General features: G+C 28.6%; 1 long non-coding RNA gene across 1 annotated transcript; it reads right to left on the bottom strand.

Annotated features, from left to right (window-relative positions):
* Positions 1 to 11,374: 11,374 nt before the first annotated feature.
* LOC147811053 (uncharacterized) lies at positions 11,375 to 15,341 on the bottom strand. The gene is made up of 2 exons (XR_015432876.1): positions 15,144 to 15,341; positions 11,375 to 11,496 (listed from the first exon to the last, which is right to left on the bottom strand). It is a non-coding gene; the product is annotated as an uncharacterized LOC147811053 (long non-coding RNA).
* Between the last annotated feature and the right edge of the window lie 6,273 nt (positions 15,342 to 21,614).

The following is a 21,614-nucleotide window of genomic DNA, read 5'->3' as shown; positions in this document are numbered from 1 at the left end:
CGTTACCATTTTAAACAACTTTGGCTCTACACTAACATTTAAAGTAGCAACTTCCGTTTTTGCATTTGATTTTGGACATTGCGAAGCTTTGTGTCCAAACGCTTCACATTTAAAACACTTTAAACCCTTATCTTTATGTATGCAATATTTTGAAATATGATTTCTTGAACCACAATTGCAACACAATTTATTATTAAAAGCTTCAACATCAGTATTATACCTTATCTTTTCATTATTATTTTCATATTTATTTTTATTCCTATTTGAAACATCTTTTCTCACATTATACCTATCATCATGTTTTGCTTTTGTTCTATCATAATAATTATATTTACTATCAAAGTCATGTTTTGTTCTGATTTTATCGAAAGCATTTTTACTCTTTGCGGAATCACTTTTTATTATTTCATAAACTTTAAGTTTCTCTTTAAATTCGGACAAATTTTTGCAGCCGTACAAAACAATTTTGTTTTCATGCTTATCGTTAATCCCCTTAATTACATAATGCATAAAAGCAGCATCGTCTATTTTTCCGAAATTACAGATCTCTTTCATCTTTAAATAATATTCTTGAGCCGATTCACAATCCTTCATTTTTCGTCTACTTAAAAGATCATGCAAATTGGCAGAATTAATTTCAAAAGAAAATTCGTCAATCAAAGCTTCTTTTAATTTTCGCCATGAATTTATTTCCGGTACAGTTCTGACAAATAAAGAGGCGTTACCACCAAGAGATCTTTTGGCAAAAATAAATGTTTGTAAATCTGACAAATTAAACAATTTTGAAATATTTTCGAAATGTTCGATCCAATGAACAATATTTTCATGCGATCCTGCATTATACTTAGAAATAGTACTTTCGATATCAGAATAATTAATAGCAACATTTTGAAATTCGAAATTTCTACAGGAATTATTTTTATCTTTTAAACACGAATTACTGTTTTTATTTTCATCATTTCTCTGCACTGGAAAATTGTGTTCCTTCTCTTTAATCAAAGGCTCAGTTTCACTTTGAGGATTGCTTATGTCTTCGTCCGACTCTGAACTAGACGCGTTGGCGCTATTGGCGAGCTCTGCCAATTTATTCAAATCCATTAATAACGTCAACATGTTTATTGCAATTTCGGTTTCATTGCCTTCATACGAAATATTTAGAATATTGGAAAGAGTTATAAGTTGGTTAAGAGAGAATTCTTTTTCAATATTTTTTAATTTATTTTGAAATTCTTCGCTGTCTAAAGTAAAATTGAAACCAGTAAAATTTCTTAATCGTTTTCTGCTTGAACGATCGCCTTCTACATCGAAAATAAATTTATGTAAAAGTCTTATTTTGTCTTTCTTAAAATTTTTCAATGCTTTGCTTACTTGCTTAATATCGTTAAGAATCATTTTTTGATTAATGAATAAAAGTCTAATAATAAATGTAGATGTCACAAATGTACGATACGTACCCCAATTGTAGTTGCAGAGATGAAATAAAAAAAAACGAAAGTTTCATCACAACGCCATTCCGTCACTTACTTTCACAAGAATGAAACCATTCGGCATCCAATTTTTTTCGCCTATAATTTTCTTTTTACTAGCAATTTTTTCTCAATCTAATTTCTTCACCATCAATTTGTTCTTGAAACCACTTCTGATTTTGTGGGGACGGCATGAGTGGTCGTCTTTGAAAATGAGAGACACTACACTTTAACAAAACATATATTAAACGCTAAATTTACATAAAGATGGACGATAAACAAACACAGAAATAACACAAAATAAATGAGTTCGTCGTGAAGTTAAAAGAAAATCATCATTGCTGCCCCTCTCTGGAATTCATCAGCGTCTCCTTTTTTGTTAGTTCCATCACGCGCTCCCGTGTCTCTCGTGTCTTTGGGAAATTCGCACGGGGTCTAACTTGCAGCTTACATAATCTGTCATAATCTGGTTGGATCTCTAGCTAGATCAGCTTACAGCACAGGAACTGGTATTATAGATTGGAACTGGCACTACAGATAGGAACTGGCACTACAGAATCGGCCGTCCTGCATTTCGGCTGGTCCTCCAGCGACTCTAAAAAGAATAAAAAAGAAAAAGCAGAACAGACTGACAAATAAAATTGATAACTGAAAAATAAATGTTTTAGGTTAGTATCTTTCATAAAAAAAATCTTTCGAGTAAGTGTCAATCGGTTCAGGCACGTTCACTCTTCTGTCTTTACAAGTCTTTTGTTTCTTCTTCAACAACTTTTCCTTAACATCTTTCGTCCTTTTTTTTTCTTTAACGTCTTTCGTCTTTTTTTTTTCTTTAATTTCTTTCGTCTTTTTTTCTTTAACGTCTTTCGTCTTTTTTTCTTTAACGTCTTTCGTCTTGAGCTTCTTCTGAAGTTAAAAGAAAATCATCATTGCTGCCCCTCTCTGGAATTCATCAGCGTCTCCTTTTTTGTTAGTTCCATCAGGCGTGCCCGTGTCTCTCGTGTCTTTGGGAAATTCGCACGGGGTCTAACTTGCAGCTTACATAATCTGTCATAATCTGGTTGGATCTCTAGCTAGATCAGCTTACAGCACAGGAACTGGTATTATAGATTGGAACTGGCACTACATATATATATATATATATATGGGTCATTCTCACGAAAACTGTCATTTTTCAGTTCATAAAATCCCAAAAAAGTAAAGTGAATAAAAAGCTCTGAAACTTTTTATATTAATAGAAATATGTTATGGCATTATAAAGAAAGTATATATTCTATAATTTATACTTAATATTTAAATTAATTAATTTTTTAAATAATTAATTTATAATTAATTAATTTATAATAATTAATTATTTAATTTAATAAATAAATAAATTAATTAATTTAATAAATTAATTTATTAATTTTTTAATTTATTTTTCAAATTAATTAATAAGTAAATTAATTATTTTCACTATTTAAAAAGTGAGGGAATGACACTAATAGTGAGGGAATGATATTTTATTTTAATACATGTTTTTATCTAAGTTACATCTACCTAAAGTTTGAAAATGATAACATATACTAAGTATATCTAATATTTATTATAATTTAGTCTTATATATTTAATAGTTTTTACAGGTTTGGGAAATAAAATTGGCTGGCACGATTGAACAAAAAAAAAAAATTGATAATATACTCATCTTGAATCATTCCCTCACTTCAGCGTCATTTCCTCACTTTATACACTAGTGAGGGAAGGACGAATTCAATAAAATTTAAAAATAACAGTTAGGCCTAATTAATTTCTGAAGTCAATCACATACAATTATATTCATACAAGAAAGCAGCATATAATTATCCACTTTCTCGATGAAGTTGTATTTTATTTTACTCTAAAAAATGACATGAGGGAATGACAAATGTAAAAAATTTTACCTGGTTTGATTCATTCAAATTTATTCCACAGCAAAGCTTCTTTAAGTTGAAGATGGAAACATATTGCAATTTTGTTCTATGATGCCAGTTGTTAACTTCTGAAGTTTTTATTAAAATATTTTTATTCTAAGAAGATTGCAGGTGATAAGAGCATTGTTGTGAGGGAATGACGCGAAACACTGGGGACAAAGTTTAAAATAGTGCTGTGTTAATATTTTTATCAGAAATTAAATATAAAATTTATTTTCTGAATTCTATATTTCAGTATTCTGAAATAAAGAACACGAATTTGTAAAAAAAAAATTTTTATTTCAGAAACAATTTTTTTCTTTTTTTAAATCAGCAGTGGGGAAAAGTGAGGGAATGACATATTGGTATATTTTAATTACCTAAAATAAATAAAAAATAAAAATTGATAATTTTATTTTTATTCTTTTATTAGCTTGCATTCCGAAGGACACTTTCCCTGAATTTCTTTTTTTCGTAAGCTGTAAAAGCTTTCGTAAGCTGTAAGCTGTTTTTGTGAGAATGACCCATATATATATATATATATATATATATATATATATATATATATATATATATATATATATATATATATATATATATATATATATATATATATATATATATATATATATATATATATATATATATATATATATATATATATATATATATATATATATATATATATATATATATATATATATATTATATATATATATATATATATATATATATATATATATATATATATATATATATATATATATATATATATATATATATATATATATATATATATATATATATATATATATATATATATATATATATATATATATATATATATATATATATATATATATATATATAATATATATATAATTATATATATATATATAATATATATATATAATATATATATATAATATATATATATATATATATATATATATATATATATATATATATATATATATATATATATATATATATATATATATATATATATATATATATATATATATATATATATATATATATATATATATATATATATATATATATATATATATATATATATATATATATATATATATATATATATATATATATATATATATATATATATATATATATATACGTATAAATTAAATTAAATGATCTCGCCAACGAACAAATAAATTGAAATTCTTAAAAAAACAATTCTCATTCTAAGTTTTTTTTTTCTCTTTATGTGCGAGGAAGTATTGAACAAAGAAATATAACGTTAATGTTTATTTTTTAAACTGTTTTTTCTATCAGGGGAAGACATATCACTTAGCTTTTAAAAATTATTTTTTTAGCCAGCTGAAAAGAAAATCTTCTATTTGGGAACAAAAGGAAAATCAATAAGTAAGTAAGAAAGAAAAAAGTATATTTAGAATAGTATCGAAATGTCATTTTGTGAGAAAAAAAATCGTCTTCTGAATATATTTCATTTGAAATTTCCATTGTTTCAGTTTCTTGAAAAAAAAAGACAGGCTCAGTTGTTCAAGAAAAGCTTTTTCCTGAAAAGTTGGGGACATAAGATTAATAAAGCTGTTTTATAGTAACAAGGTGTGACATTAGAAAAGAATTAGTAGATAGTTAGAACTTTATGTTTTAAAATAAATATTAGTTTCTCTTTGTATCATAAAAGCTACAAAAAATGTAAATTTCTCTATTTAAAAGTAAATGTCAGCACCACTGTTTTAATGGTGTTCAAGTTGCATTTTCTTTTGAGGCAGAAAAATTTATGACTTAGAATCTTGGAATTTTGAAGGTGCGTAGAAAAATGTACAGAAAATACAATGGAATAATAAAATCAACTTTTAAGAATCAGTGCGTGAATTATATATTAACTGTTAAATTCGTTATAACAATATTCTAAGAACCAATGTGTTGTTCAAGGAAACACAAACACAAGTCAAAGTTCATCTAAGAAAAACCCTTTTTCTATATAATATAATGACGTTGAATTGAAAATTATTTCAACTTTGATTAATTTCCAAATTTTTTTCTAGAATAAATTTTTTCCTGGAAAATTTTATTTGAATCTACCGAAATGAAGTCGGATATAGCGGAGAAAAATAGATTGAGATTAGATATTACCTAATATTTCATCTTAACATTTATATTAATTTTTTTTGTGTAAAATGAAAAGTGTAAAAAAAAAGTAATTTAGGAGCTCGAGAAAGATAAAATTGTTTTCTGTTTGAATTGATATCATGTTATAATAGTGATAATGGTAATAGCGGTATAGTTGTAATAATGTTAATATAATCATATAAAAATACTTCTCTTTAACTTTTTATGACATTCTGTTTTCTTAAGTTTTTTTTTCTGATAAATTTGATTATTATTTAAATCCAGATAATTCTTCATTTCATTGTAGTTGCTGCTGTATTGCCATTAAAGCAAGAGGTGCGATTGTTTTTGTTTTCCAACAGTGTCATGTACGGCTAAAAATTCGTATTTTGCCACACCCAAAAGTCAAACCTGTTTATAGGGCGGACCTATTCATCTACCATTCATTCATCAGCAAATTTTAATTCTCACCTAAACAGGAGGACGATCAATGTTCAATGCAGCACTCAGAGGTATAATTTGTTATTTGAGCATGGAGGAGTTTGTGATCCAACAGATTTGAAGTGTACAAGTCTACATTTCGTAAAGATTAACATCTTAGCAAAATGTGCTAACATGAAATAATAATAATTATGCATATTTACTTTATGTTCTTTTTTAATAAAATTTATAAACTATAGAAAAAACAAGGATTAATGAATATTAATCGTGGGGGTCGGGGAGGAGAGCGTCCTAATTACTGAAAAAAAAACTATAGTTAAGTTAAATTATTACATGGGTGGTGTCACATTTCAGATATACTGTCAGTAAAATCGTATACCTTGTACAATACATTTTATTTTATAACCGTCGTTGAACAGCCGACCCAATTTCATGGGTTTACGACTACTTACGTTCAACACCGTAGCCTTGTAATTTTGAACCAATCCAGAAGACAAGGAAACTCCTGGATCAGTACCCCCAGAAGTATTGATTCGTTGTTGGAACATGGAGGACTTTGAGACTCGACAGACTTAACGTGCATCTGTCACCATTTACTACACGGGGAGTCTTCGGCCGGCGAGGATCGAACCCACTACCTCTTGGAAATGGGCCCAGCGCCCTACCGACCAGGCTATCCCGGTCCTTGTACAATACATTGGAAATATTTCCTTCAACCTTATTAATGTGGTAATCTGAGTCTTGTTTTCATTCGCTCTCGACAGATTCACGGGTTTAAGTTTCGCCCTCGATTTCTCATCCCTGCGATATTTTCGGATTGAAGTGTTCAAAAGCACCGTGGCAGAAAAACAATTTAATTTTTTTTTTCATTGGAATCATGTTTATTTCTCAATCTATACACTAGATGGCAGTAACAGACTGTTTGCAATGTGTTTAAAGATAGTTTATTGAACTAAATGTTAGCGCTCATCGAACATGTTTATTTGAGTTTAACCAAAAAATTAAAAATGAATACATAAATCATACATACACTTAGTTTTATATATTGTTTAAATCAGTAAATAATAAGCACTTTTATCTCTATTCTTTTTCTTCAAACTTATGCTACAGTAAGGAGTTAAAAAGTGTGGCACAGAAAATTGAAGAAACTGTCACTTTTGGCATCCTTCTTTTCCACATTTGTAAAAGAAAAAAATTACTACAATTTCATGTTATTATTTTGAATTTAAACTGTTTTTTTAAAATTATTGTTGTAAAGTTGTGTTATAGTTGCTCTTTGTTTTCCATGATATTTTTTTTTCCCAATGGCAGGCACTGAATTTGAATCTTTTTGCCTATACTATGCCAGAATTGTTGCTCATTTCGCGTTACCCAGTGGGCACCTGTGAACCAAAGTCACGGAGGCGAGCAACATTGCCCACGCCACACTGCCACAAACCCGTTTATAGGGTGGGCCACATTCACACATCATACACACGCACAACAGAGGACAGCACAAAGAGAGAGAGAAACATCCATGCTCAGAGCGGGATTAGAGACATCAATTAGCAGACGAAAAATAACCCCCATTATTGAATAGAAATTAAAATTTTGAATATAATTACAGGTAAGTGAATTACAAAAACGTGATTTAAATTCACTGAAGTTGTTACTATACTCTGTTGCTATTTAAGAAAAAACACGTTATCCCTATTTAGAGAGCCTGTTTGCATCTAAGTGCACGCTAAATGTACGCCAAGCTACAAGCGCGAACGAGTATTAGCATCGCCAACTCTTGAAACGACGTAGCACGGCCTTCCGTTTGCTTATTAAAGAAAACACGGATTAAATTTCTGTTTAACGAATTTAATTTTATAAGATTTTATATTTTTTGAAAGCATTATTATATAATTTTATAGCTAAATGAAACGAAACTATATACTGCCGCTGATGATTACTTGAATCCTATACCGCAATAGTATTTTCTTAACTTGCAACGGAGTATAATTTTCCCTTTCGCTAATTATGGTTCTCTCTTTATGATGCGCTTATGTTCTGCCACTCGTTTATTTGCTGATTTGCAAGGCTGAAATAAAAAAAATTTTAAAAATTTGCAAATTAAATTATTTATAACCAACTGAGTTTTACTGAAATCTCTAAAAATTGATCTGATGTTATAGAGAAATCACTTTTAATGCAAAATTCAATGCATCGATTTGTATTTTTGTGATGATTATAATATTTGTTCCTGATGGTTATAATTTGAGCTAATTTTAAAGTGGCCCCTATAAAATGATGAATTTTAGAAAATGAATACTGGAACAACAAACTGGTTGAAGTATTTGGCAACAGATTGCAAAGTTAGCTAACTTTTTAAATTTTTATAGTGTGTTTGATTCCTTATATAGTTTAAATTTTCTGCAACTTCAATATAGTTTAAGTTAAGTAGACTGTATACAATGGGAAAAACTGTCCATTGCAAATAATGTCCTACCTTCATAACCAGTTTAAAATTTTAAGTACAGAAAAAATAAGTTCAAGCAAATCTAGAATCAGCACTCATTTTTTTATATTTTATTATTTGAGCTAGTTTTGGAGGTAAAACAGAATTTGTGATAAAAGGATTTTCCCATGTTAGAGCATCCACTTAAATCACTACCGTGATTCGCAAACTAGATTACACGATACTTTGGTTTAGCTTGAATCAAGACACAATGTTTAACACCGAATAAAGGTAGCATCAAATTTGCATTGTTTTTTGCTTAAAGTAACAATAATGTGGCTTAAATTTGAGCTGGCATTTTTTAGAGTATGGGGTCATCAGTACTAAAATAATAATAATGAAAAAACATGTTTATTTCACAACTGAAAACATCAGAGTTTGATAATTTTAAAAATATGTGAAAGTTTTTAAAAAATTGATAAATGGACAAATAATGCAAAATAAATTGAAATTAAAATTATCATTAGCTTGATGCTTCAAACTCCCCAAAAAATATTAAATTTGAAGGCAAAAATTTATATCTTAGTTTTCTTTTGAAGAAAACCGCACATAGATTTCGAACGAAACTTTTATGATATGTTAGCTGGATGCAAATAGGTAGATGATGAAAGAATATTTAAAATGAACGAACCTGTATCTAATCCTCTAAATAAGCTCTTTCAATGTTCCTAGCTAATTTAAATTCAAATGTTTTCTGCATAACTTATTAGTTTAAATGCATGTTTTGAAAGCTTTCTGTAATTTCTGGAACAACTATTCCATTTCTCTTTTGTAGGATTTCGAAGTTATTATAAGTATTAGCTGCATAATTATTTCGCTGGAAATATTTCCTCACCTTTGGGGGACAAATAACGTTTGTTTTAATGTGCAAAATAATCTAATTGAATATCTGAAAATAATTTTAAAACCACTTTATTTTGCTTTCAAAAAACTCCTGTAATTATAAATCTATTTTTCTCTATACGCATCGATTTTCATTAAATGGAAATTTAAACTAGCGCATATTTGATGTTCTCAGGTGTTGTAAATTACTAGGGTATTTAAATTTATTATAAAGTATAAAAAGAAAAAGGGTCTTGCTTTGAAAAACGTTTGATCTTGTGATTTGATGTTCACTTTTTAAATTGTAATCTAAATGGCATAGAATGCAAACTCTAAATATCTTAATTAATTAATGCTGCATATCAATTAAGTTATGATTTTCGACAAAAAACCTATCTTACCTCAATAAACGTAAATGCTCCAACTATTTTCATTGGTTCTCTAGAAGAAATCATTAAAAAAATAAAAAATATTAATCCAAGAAGCTTCACAAATTATTCAACTAATTTTCTTTCTTCTTAGATTTCATCTTCAAAAGTCATGTTGCTTAAAAATATGTAAAAATAATAGCTTAATATCTTCTTAAGCAAAAGCCTTCGAAATTCTTTAATTTTTGAAATTTTTTCAATAATTACTAAAGTAATTAATAAAAAACACATTGAGCTAGAATTTGTGTTTTGTATGTCATTGGGTTTGAGTAAATGGGTTATATAAATGCTTTCAAACTTTATTTAGTTCGTATTGTTAGTTCTAAAAAGTTATAGCAAAAACGTAAAAAGTGAAAAAAAATGGCTAAAATGATCAGACCATATTTTCCACTTTTCAACTATTCGCATACATAGCGATTATGTTTGTTTAGAAAAAGGGTGTTATTTAATCATTTTTCATAACTCAATTTACAAATAGTACAAGGTAATTAGCAAATTTCAAGTGTATCCTTTTTATTGTCGGGGTTAAATCTTATGTTAAAAAAATATGCTACCATGGGATCGATTTTGGGCTATACAATTTTGAGGATAACTTTACAGCACACACAATATAGTACTAATGTGAAGCATAGTGCATCCAGGATAATCTCACAAAATCAACAATAATTATTTGTAGCTTCTTTTACATTCCCAGGTTAAAATTCTTGCTGGTATTTGTTTGCTAGACAAGCATGGAATGCTATGTACTAACAAAAAAAACCAGCTTGAAGAAGCAAAAATATTTGCTGGTACCAGCAAAAAAACTAGCTTGCCATACCGTGTATTGGCACACTTTGTTGCTTGTCTAGCATACAGATACCAGCTTGTGTTGCTGGAATATCTTGCTAGTCTAGCAACAATCACGACCATCACATGCTAGTTTTCTGTGCTATACTAGCATGAGAGTTCTAGCATCGGTTGCAAGGAATTTTTGCTATTCCAGCAAGATAGTTCTAGCATCGGTTGCTAGGAATTTTTACTATTCCAGCAAGAGAATGCTACCATCGGTTGCTAGGAATTTTTGATTTTCCAGCAAGAGAATTCTACCATCGGATGCTAGGAATTTTTGCTATTCCAGCATGAATTCTATCAGTTGCTTTTAAATTATGCTTTTCAGTTGTTAAAATTCTACCTCCCGTTGCTTTCAAATTTTGCTATTTTTAGATTATTTCTCTACCACCAATCCAAGGCAAAAAAACCTTGATGGACCAACATAAACTTGATGGTTACCATCTTGAATTCTCATTAAAGACCAACATATAGCTTGATGAGATCATCATCCAAAGTTAGGAATTGGCGCTCTTTCATGCTGGGCCAACATAGAATATTATATATAGTATGATGGATTTTTAAAATGGGCCAACAAAAAATAAATCCATTATGATGCAATATAATTTATTGGTTATCTTTATAATTTTACTTAAAGTCTAATTTCACTTAAAATGGTAAAGCTTGCTTTTGATATAATTCTACATAAAAAGGGAGGAAATAAGAAAATGGAATTTCAAATTTAAAACAAAAATTTAAATTGGTCAATTTTACAACTAAATATTGTAACTGTAAACAAACTAATTTTAAATGCCAAGCTTATTAATTAAAGGTCTTTCTGTTGTTGCTTTCCTTAACAAAATGTAAAATATTTATTTAAAAATAAAAATACAAAGATAAAAAAAAGACATTTATTTAGAAAAATACAATGCAACTAATAATACAATATTTTTTCTTCCTCATTTTCAATATCTACATTTCTGCCGTTATGGCCTCCTTATAATAAAGCTTTGCTGCACCTTAAAAAAATAAATAAAATTTAAACAATATTAAATCACAAAATCATATAAGACTGCAGAATTAAACTTACTACTTTTTATAAAATAAATTTGAATATATTTACCTGTTTTGCACAAAATTAAATCAAAGTAATATTTTTTATAAGATAGCATCACATATTTCCTTACATATTAAACAAACCTGATTGTCCTATTACATTTTTATGCATTTGTTGGTAAGAAAAGACATGATTTTATATACAATCATAGGAAATCTAAAATGTTAGAAAAAAAGGCTGCTGCATGAAATATGCCGCAACGAAATTTGCAAGTAATGTTTGACTTTTCTTATTAACATTATTATCTTGATTTTGATAAAGATTCAAAAACAAAGATTTAAACTAAACGCATACAATCTAGGAGTAGCAAGTAAGAGTATACAATTTCCCAGGCACCTGACTGACTAAAGAATAGAAGCTGGTACTCAGTATAGCAAATTTAACACAAACGCAGAAAACTACTACACTACTTTCCATTCCATAACATGCTCATTCCTAACGATTTGCCCTGTTGCCAACATTATTAAAAGAACTGTATTAAAAATATGTTACGATTAGAAAAACAAAACAAATTTGTTATAAATATTGCAGTAAAATTTCTTTTTTACAAAAAAGTGGTATTTTTTGGGGAAAGCGATTATTCAGTGATTTGCCACTTTCATTCACCAAAATTTATCTAGCAAATTATTTATCAGAATTGATAATTAACTTGTTATTATTAAAAATACCAGCAGTTCCTAAACATTGTTCTGCAGAACCCTAGAAGAATGAAAGTGATCCAAGTGATAAGAATTCAAGCAGTCTAAAAATAAAAAACATTTTTAACACCTGCTATCATATTTAGGCCCAACAACAATCGATTACTTAATATTGCAGATGCTTTTTTTCAATTATTTAAAGTTTAATGCCAATAAAAAAGAAAAGACATTTTTAAAAATAATTTTTCTAATAATATATTAAATTGAAAATCCTACGCATCTGTATAAAATTGAAGTATTATTTCCCATTGCACTTTTCAAATTGAAATGAAATAACTTTTCTTTTTTTTAAATGGCGGGCACTTCGAACTATTGTCCATTAGCCACAGAAAGTGCCAGAACTGCTAACTGTCTTTTCGTTACCCAGTGGGCACCTGTGGTGATGCCACGGTGGTGGAGCAGTGTCACCCACGTCACACTACCACAACCCGTTTATAGGGCGGGTCTCATTCACACACAAAGGAGAAAGGACAGAGAACACGGATAGAGAGAAAGAAACATCCATGCCCGGAGCGGGATTCGAACCCGCAGCCGCTGGCTCAGCAGTCAGGCACGCTAACCGCTCGGCCACCTGGCTGGCGAAATGAAATAACTAGATTCACTAATAAAAAGACCCATCCTTGAGACTCTTTTTTTTTTAAACATTTATAGCAGTTCCTTTTGTTTTCATTTCAATAAAAAACACAATTTAGCTTATTTCATTTATTAGTTTCTTACTAAAAAAAAATTCATAGCTAGACTAAATGCAGCTCCAGGATCATGAATTCAACTGTCTGACATAATACCTGATTGAAGATTATTATGAAGATAAAAGATGAAAAAATTTTTCATTCCTCTTGGAAAATCTTTAAGAGTTTAATTTAATAATTTTTTTATTGGTAAATACAGTCACAGATGTTTTTATAAACGTTATTTAAAAATGTTCAGGCACCGCCGAAATATGGTTGATCTTTTAGGGTTCCATATTATTAAAAATAAAATCAGAAACGGCAGGAATATACAGTTGTGTAGAAGAAAAAAAAAGATGTAAGAATTGTGACACAGGAAAACAAGAAACTCAAAGAAATATGCTTAAATTTTTCTTTATTTTTAAGAAAATTCATTAAAAATTATTTGCAGACAGCAAAGATTATCTCATTGATATATAACATTATGAACATCAGTACTGATTTAATCTGTAATGATTATGCTGCACAGTACTGCTCTCTAATTTTAATACAATTATTTTATAATTCCTTTTTTTTTGAAAAGATTTTCTGTAAAATATAATAATTCGAGAGTAATAAACTCTTATTTTATTACTTATTTATTACTTTTATTCCTTTTTTTCTAAAAGATTTTCTGTAAAATATAATAATTCGAGAGTAATAAACTCTTATTTTATTACTTATTTATTACTTTTATTCCTTTTTTTTAAAAAAGATTTTCTGTAAAATATAATAATTGGAGAGTAATAAACTCTTATTCTATTACTTATTTATTACTTTTATTCCTTTTTTTTCTAAAAGATTTTCTGTAAAATATAATATTTTGAGAGTAATAAACTCTCAAAATAAAAGTAAAATTTAAAGAAAAATAAATATTACTTGATTTAGTATATACTAAGGTTAGTTGGTTTAAATTAGATATTTTAATTTTTTTAATTACAAAGTCATACAAACATTATGTTTTAAATTATTTTAATATTTTCAAAATGCTTTTTTTTACATTAAGATATTTTAACAAAAAATATTTAAAATTCATTTGTCTTTCCATTTTATATTTAATCTATTGCTACATTGCGTTTTTAAGAGGATGTCATACCATGGGAGTAACTTTTCATCGCAAATTTTGTTTCAATTCCATAACTAGACCTGAAAAATTACTACTCACCACTGTGGGAAGTAAAAAAAAAAAAAAAAAAAAAAAAAAAAAAAAAAAAAGAGAGAGGAAACTTAAATAAAAAAACTAGTACGTTTTTCCCCATCGTTATATACATATAATATACATATAACCATTTAATAATCTAAAAACATCAATATTGAGACTCAAGATAATAGAATTTTCAATTCAATGTCTCCATTATGACTTGAACAGTAGTCTGTCAAGCTTTTGTTGAGCGGTACCTATTTTGTGAAAATTTAGACATAATTTTTGAAAATTAAAAATTATATTAAAAAATCAACACAAAATTATGATAAAAATATGGATTTATCGTTCCTTACGAGACACATAATAAAACTTTAAGAAAAAATATTTTGTGAAACTACCGTTTTTTCCTGAAGTTGAATTTGTGAAGGTACCGCTAAACGGTAGTAAATTTGGCTTGGACCGACCCCTGTTGCAGATAACTTAAATTTTACTGATGGATCAAATTTTGATCCTTCAGTATCCATCAATTTGGCTTGGAAAGATTCATGTGGAAGGAGAGTTCCATTACAATTCCCATATTTCAAAGTTGTAAGGAATAGATTAAATGTATTTTGCCTCTCCAAATATTTTAAAAAAAAGTTCTTTAAATTTAGTATGTTTAACTAATTTTTCACATATTTATATTTTTATTGTTATATTAACTTTTTATAGTCATATTATCTCTAATATGAATCTTTTGTAAAAATATATTTTAATCTAAGTAAAAAATGTCTAAATGAAAAGGACCTATTCAATCACAGAAAGAAAAAAAAAACGGGGGAAACAAATCTTAGAATTTTCTTTTTCCACAACATAATTTTGTTTAAAGTTTCCTTAAGCAAAGCAACATCTCATTAAAAACAATCATCCCTCCAACACAAACAGTAGATGGCATGATCAAAACCTTTATTAACACATAATTTTAAACTAAATACTTAAGATAGTTAAGTACTTTATTTACTTCCTGCCAATTCTAACACCATAATTTTCAGACCCTTCTGTCCATGCTGTCAGTTTATTGGCTCCTGTAATGTCCTCTTCGATGGATTTACTAAATCAAAATCAAACATTCACATAATAAATTTAAAGTTATAAATATTCATAAAAAAATAAGTTTTATAAATAGTTATTGGAAAATGGGTGATAAACCAAATTTAATAGGAATTGTATATTGTGAGAGAATATATATATTTCTAACTGAAATGCTAAGTAGAAAACATAAGTAATAAAATATTCAACTTTTTATTTATTTATTTTATTATGACACAAATTTATTATAACATTCAGTTATTTATTTAGTTTATTAAAAAATAAAAAAGCATCAATTTTTTTATTTATTTTCTTTTTTTAAACTATCTCGTATCAATTTCCAAGTTGTTTTCTATCAGTTATTTATATATAATTAAGGGTTCTATGTTCCTTGTAATAATAAATAAATTTTAAAATAAATCTACATATTTAATAACTCTATATAAACATATTTAATAAAATACATATAGATAATAAATAAATAAATAATTTTTTTTATCTAGTTATCGCAAAAATGTACTGTATTTCTTAACTTTACATTCAGTAAGAAAAAGCAGTTTTTGATATTTGCTTTCGAAAATAATGACAGAATTGTGACAATGACAACAATTATGAAAAAAATAATCAAATAAATGAAAATAAGGACAACATTGTTCTAACAGTTTTTCTTTCTCTCTTTTTTTATGTACTTGCACATTAATTAAATACTGGCTAATATGAAGATTTTATTAAAGCTTATTGACGAAATAACACTTTTAAAATCACAGTGATCAAACTTAACACTGGATACTGCAAAGATCTCGAAAATTAATTTAATTGAACAATAAAGAACACATTTTTAACAAAAATTTAAGTACTTTTACTAATTTTTTCACGAAAATTTTCCTATGTTACGGTGTGATTTGCCAAAAAAGCAAGCTACGCTCATTATCAATAGGTCTTTCAAATTTATTTTAAACGTTACATAATTCAAGGTATTGAGCATTTGATTTCTAAAACTGTACGAGAGCTGTGGGTGATTTTTATGGATTTCTAAATATTAGCGTAGCTACTTTTGGGGCACCCAGGGCAAACACATTAGGCGGAGCAAACACGTGGAACACCCTCAATCTCTGGATACCAAATACTTTTAACAGGTAATGAAATATCTTTTTATTGAAAAACTATTTTGGGATCCCCTGGGCATTGTCCTGTTTTCCCAACTGTTAAGACACCCCTGTTTCTTACGACACAATGGCAATTCAAACAGGCACTCATACTTTACCGCATCTTTAGAATTGACCCCAGAGGGCATTTTCATTTTGGTTAAAATAGTTTAAATGTTTAATAGTGAAAACGTGAACTATCAAATATTACTTTCGTTATAAAGTTAACACAACAGTTATATTTACTAGTTTGAAAAGAACTAAATGGGAAACAAAAATATGATTCAGGCAGAGTCGTAGCACCAGAGTTGCACCCCGGGCTATTGGCGACTGTTTGAGAAACATCCCAAAGGATGAGAGAGAAAGTTTTTTATTGTTTTTCATTTAGTTTTTTAGATTTTATTTTCATTTGCAAAATTCCTTAAACGGTAACTAGTTTAATAATCGAAAAAGCACAATATTCATTTTAGAGTAACTGCGGAACATATTGACACCTTAGTGTTGAAATACTATCTCAACTATATGCTTGACACAGGTGGAAAATCTCAAGAACCATTCCTACAGCATAAAAAATATTTTCTTTTATGGTTTTTGGTTATGAGAACAAGAAACTGATTAGTGAAATATCTTTTCCGACGAAGAATTTACTAATAAGGTTTTGTTTGAATTTCCATCAAATTGGCATATGTAATTTTTGCGCATGCAGCGTGAATAGGTCTACTGACCAAGCAAGAAAAACCACGTGGGTTAACTTTTCACTTGTTACGTAGCCCATTGTCTTTATAAACATTAACTACATGCTTTATAAACCAATTGTGGTGACGTACAAATATTTATGACTTACATTATAAAAATAAATTGGATGTTGTATGTCACATGGTGATTCAAACGAATAAACGAAGGCTTGTCATATTATGATTTTATATTTTTATTTTATATTCCTCTTTGAACAGCCAACCCAGATAATAATAATACTACATAAATAAAATTATTACTCAAAATAATTATGTGTGTTCATTCTGAAAATACTTACAATTTTTATTAAATGCACATTTTGCGCAATTAAAAGGCATTATGTAAAATTAAAAAAAATATTTGCTCAATTCATGTTCAGCATCACTATATGCAAATGAATATTTTTGCAATATGTAATAAAGATGGACTATGTTTTTATTTTTCTCATTACACGTGAAAAATAGGTTAATTTAATTTTGATCTGTACCTCAGAAACGTCACTTCAAATTAAAGTCGGACATAAATTTGAATGAAAGAATCTTAAGGGAATATATTTTTCTGCAATATTGACTAAATTTTTTTTAACGTGATATTCTATGTAATGTAAAAAGTCACGGGCCTTGTTCTGTTGCTGCCTAAGAAATTCATTTGGCTATAAATGTCAAGCTATATATTTCGCTGATTATTTTTTATGACGCAGTTATAAATGTATAATAGTATTGATTTAAATCTCTGTTAGAATTTCTCAAATAGAACTATATGAAAATGCTGGCTATTTCGATTAGAAAACCTAAATTAATAGGAAAAAAAATTCCATATCATTATTATGTTCTTAAGCATCCTCATGTTTCCAGAAAACCTTGTTAATAATATGTTTTGGTTAAATTATAGCGAATGCAATATTTAATTTGAATGTAATCCCAAAAATATTTCTAAATGAAGCAAATTTAAATACATTATGTATACCAGCGATAATGAACTAGTATTAAAGTTAGATTCAGGTTAAAATTTTTGCTATTTATGTGCTAGACAAGCTTGAAATGCAATATACCAGCAAAAAAAGAAAGAAAAAAACCCCAGCATGATCTAGCAAAAATATTTGCTGGTACCAGCAAAATTACTAGCATGTCATGGTATGTATTGGCACACTTTATTTGCTTGTCTAGCATACAGATACCAGCTTGCGTTGCTGGAATATCTTGCTATTCTAGCAACAATCACGACCATCACTTGCTAGGATTTTTTGCTTTTCCAGCAAGAGAATTCTAGCATCGGTTGCTAGGAATTTTTACTTTTCCAGCATGAGAATTCTACCATCGGTTGCTAGGAATTTTTGCTATTCCAGCAAGAGAATTCTACCATCCGTTGCTAGGAATTTTTGCTATTCCAGCATGAGTTTGAAATCAGCATATTTTTGTTGCTATTATAAGTCTGAATTTTGATGAGCATGCCTGAATTTTGCCTTATATGATACTTAATAAATACACAAACAATGTTTTTGGAATGATAACAACAAAGTGGAACAGTTTTTACCGCTTTTTCAAACTAAAGATTAAGACTGTAAGTTTTTTACTTTTAACACATAACCATCTGGAAGAGACCTTATGAAGAAGAAAACTGTTTTGCATTTTTTATTCTTACATTTTACAAATTTTATATTTATTTACTCTCCATAATAACAATTTTATGATCTTCATAATAAATTCTAAATAAGTTCTAGGGACCTACTTTAAATAAATATAACAAGGTCTAAGGATTTGATAAAAATAAAAAATGCTATTTTCGCCTACGCTGTCTATAGAGCATATTAAGCTGGCAAGTATAAAAAAGCATGTAATAGATTGTTAAGGTATCTACCTTTCCATGCTTGTGAGACAACTTAAGCAGCTAATAAGCATGAGATGCTTGCACATAGCTTGTCATGCTATTACGATGAATGCTAGGTATCTAGCATGTGATGCTGGCAAGCATAAAAAAGCATATAATAGCTTGCTAAGGTACCTACCTTACCATGCTTGGGAGACAGCTTAAACAGCTAATAAGCATGAGATGCTTGTACATAGCTCATCATGCTAGTACGATGTATGCTAGGTATCCAGCATGTGATGCTGGCAAGCATAAAAAAGCATATAATAGCTGGCTACGGTACCTACCTTACCATGCTTGGGAGCCAGCTTAAACAGCTAATAAGCATGAGATGCTTGTACATAGCTTATCATGCTAGTACGATGTATGCTAGGTATCTAGCATGAGATGCTGGCAAGCATAAAAAAGCATATAATAGCTTGCTAAGGTACCTACCTTTCCATGCTAGGGAGCCAGCTTAAACAGCTAATAAGCATGAGATGCTTGTACATAGCTTATCATGCTAGTACGATGTATGCTAGGTATCTAGCATGTGATGCTGGCAAGCATAAAAAAGCATATAATAGCTTGTTAAGGTATCTACCTCCCCATGCTTGGGAGCCAGCTTAAACAGCTAATAAGCATGAGATGCTCGTACATAGCTTATCATGCTGGTAAGATGTATGCTAGGTATCTTGCATGGGATGCTGGCAAGCATAAAAAAGCATACACTAGCATGAAAATCTAGCAGACCTAGCAATACATAGCAAAAACTAGCATATTTTTGTTGCTGGTACCAGCATGAATTTTGACGTGGGTTGAGAGCATCTCCTCATTCAAAGAGTCCCAAAGACTTATCTGTCGCAATTTGATATCTTAGATACTTGGCTACCCCTAACGTTCTGAATCTCACAATGGACTGATCATAAGATTCGGTTCTCAGTAAATCACCGAAGTCAAGTATCATTGGGAATTGTCAGTGAGCTTGTGGGTGACCACTTTGATCAGTTTGTGAATGCACCGAAGCAATCTTCTTTAAACTGTTCTATCATAAAGTGCTCCTCCTTGGGCGCAGGTCACAAGACTACCAAAGCAGGGAAGCCATTACCTCTGCAGAGGATTAAAACAGAGATGGTGTATCTTCGGATCCTCCTCAGGGCTGTTTCCCAGGTCATCGCCAACAGCCCATTGCGCAACTCTAGTCCGATGCAAAGTATTACTACATCATTCAAAAAAGAGTTATTTAATTAACGTTTGCATCTATGGGCATTGGGTTGATTGTTTGTATCATTACTACTTAAAGAAGACATTGTAACGCATATGATGAATTAAAATGTAAATCATATAGCTATTTACATGTGGAAAATCAGATTAAATTTAGAAGTTTCGATGTAAAGATTGTGTCATCAGTCTTCTATCTCCCTTAGTTAAAACCAATTCATGCTAGTTTTAAAAATAAAAAAGAAATGGTACACTTTACGAGTTTATGATCGAATAATCTGCATTTTAGCTTATATACTAAGATGTAAATTCAATGGTACGAGGAGCTAACTAGTTGATTAATTTAAAAAAAAAATTTGCACCTTTCGTGACACTTGTCAGCCAAAAAATGATTTCTAGCACAAATTAGTTTTTAATAATTATTTATAATTTTTTGTTATATTTTACTAAGTTTAATAAAGGACGAAAAATGTTTAATTTCGAGACATATATTTCTTATACCTTATTAATTTACCTATTGCGAAAGATAAAGTTTCAATTGTTTTCCTGCAGTAGAGACCGATGAAATTCAAATTAGTTTTCTTTAAAAAAATAATTTGCGGATGAGGAAGAAGTATTTAAATGGGACAATTAATGTGTAAAAGTAGTCAGCGTATGAAGAACTTAACATACACAAACACAGTGTGCGTGAAATTTCATTCATGTATTTTTGCTTATATTATTAAAAAAATATTTTTTTCCTTAAGTCACGTGTATGATCATTCATTATTTAGTTAAGAGATTTGAATGTAATATTATATTCAGGGAAATCCAAATTTCATAAAACATGTTTCTGATAGAATGTGTTTTTATCGTTGTGTTTTTCCATCTTTGAAAAGAAAATGTGGTGTCTGCTGTATGCCCTGCAAATTTTATCTTAATTGTTGTAACCACAAGAATTAAAGTAAATTCAATTAATAAAATTTTTATTGGGATATATTAAAAAGAAGTTTGAGAAAAGATCAAACATCAAAATAATATTCATGAACATTAAGTAAAAAACTAACTTTTTTTTTTTTTTTTTTTAAAAAGAAAATCAAAAACCTTTCATGAAGAATAATTCCACAAATTACGAGATTTCCAAAAATAATTCTGTGCTTGTTATTTTAAAAACTGGTTTTTTTAAAGAGAAAAAAAAAGATCACGAATAAAATATACTTTTATTAATTTTCAAAAGACTTTTAACCACGATTTATTCATTTTTTACCAAAAGAGAAGTGTGAATTAAAATTCTTCCGAAGCTCACCTTAATGAAAATAAGTGAGTAATCTGAAATGAAATGTTTTTATGGAAGTGTTTTTTTTTAAGAGCTGATCCACTTTATCACAAGAAAACTGCTTATTTTTAAAAACAAACTATAAATAACATTCTTCGATTTTTAAAGCAAAATCTTGTTTTTAAATAAAGGTTAAACAAAC

This window comes from Parasteatoda tepidariorum, chromosome 4 (genome assembly GCF_982258835.1).
Source record: "Parasteatoda tepidariorum strain Cologne lab strain chromosome 4, Ptep-v5.0, whole genome shotgun sequence".
NCBI classification, from domain to species: Eukaryota; Metazoa; Arthropoda; class Arachnida; order Araneae; family Theridiidae; genus Parasteatoda; species Parasteatoda tepidariorum.
Note: the sequence above shows the minus strand (reverse complement) of the source record. Positions and strands in the feature narration are given on the sequence as shown.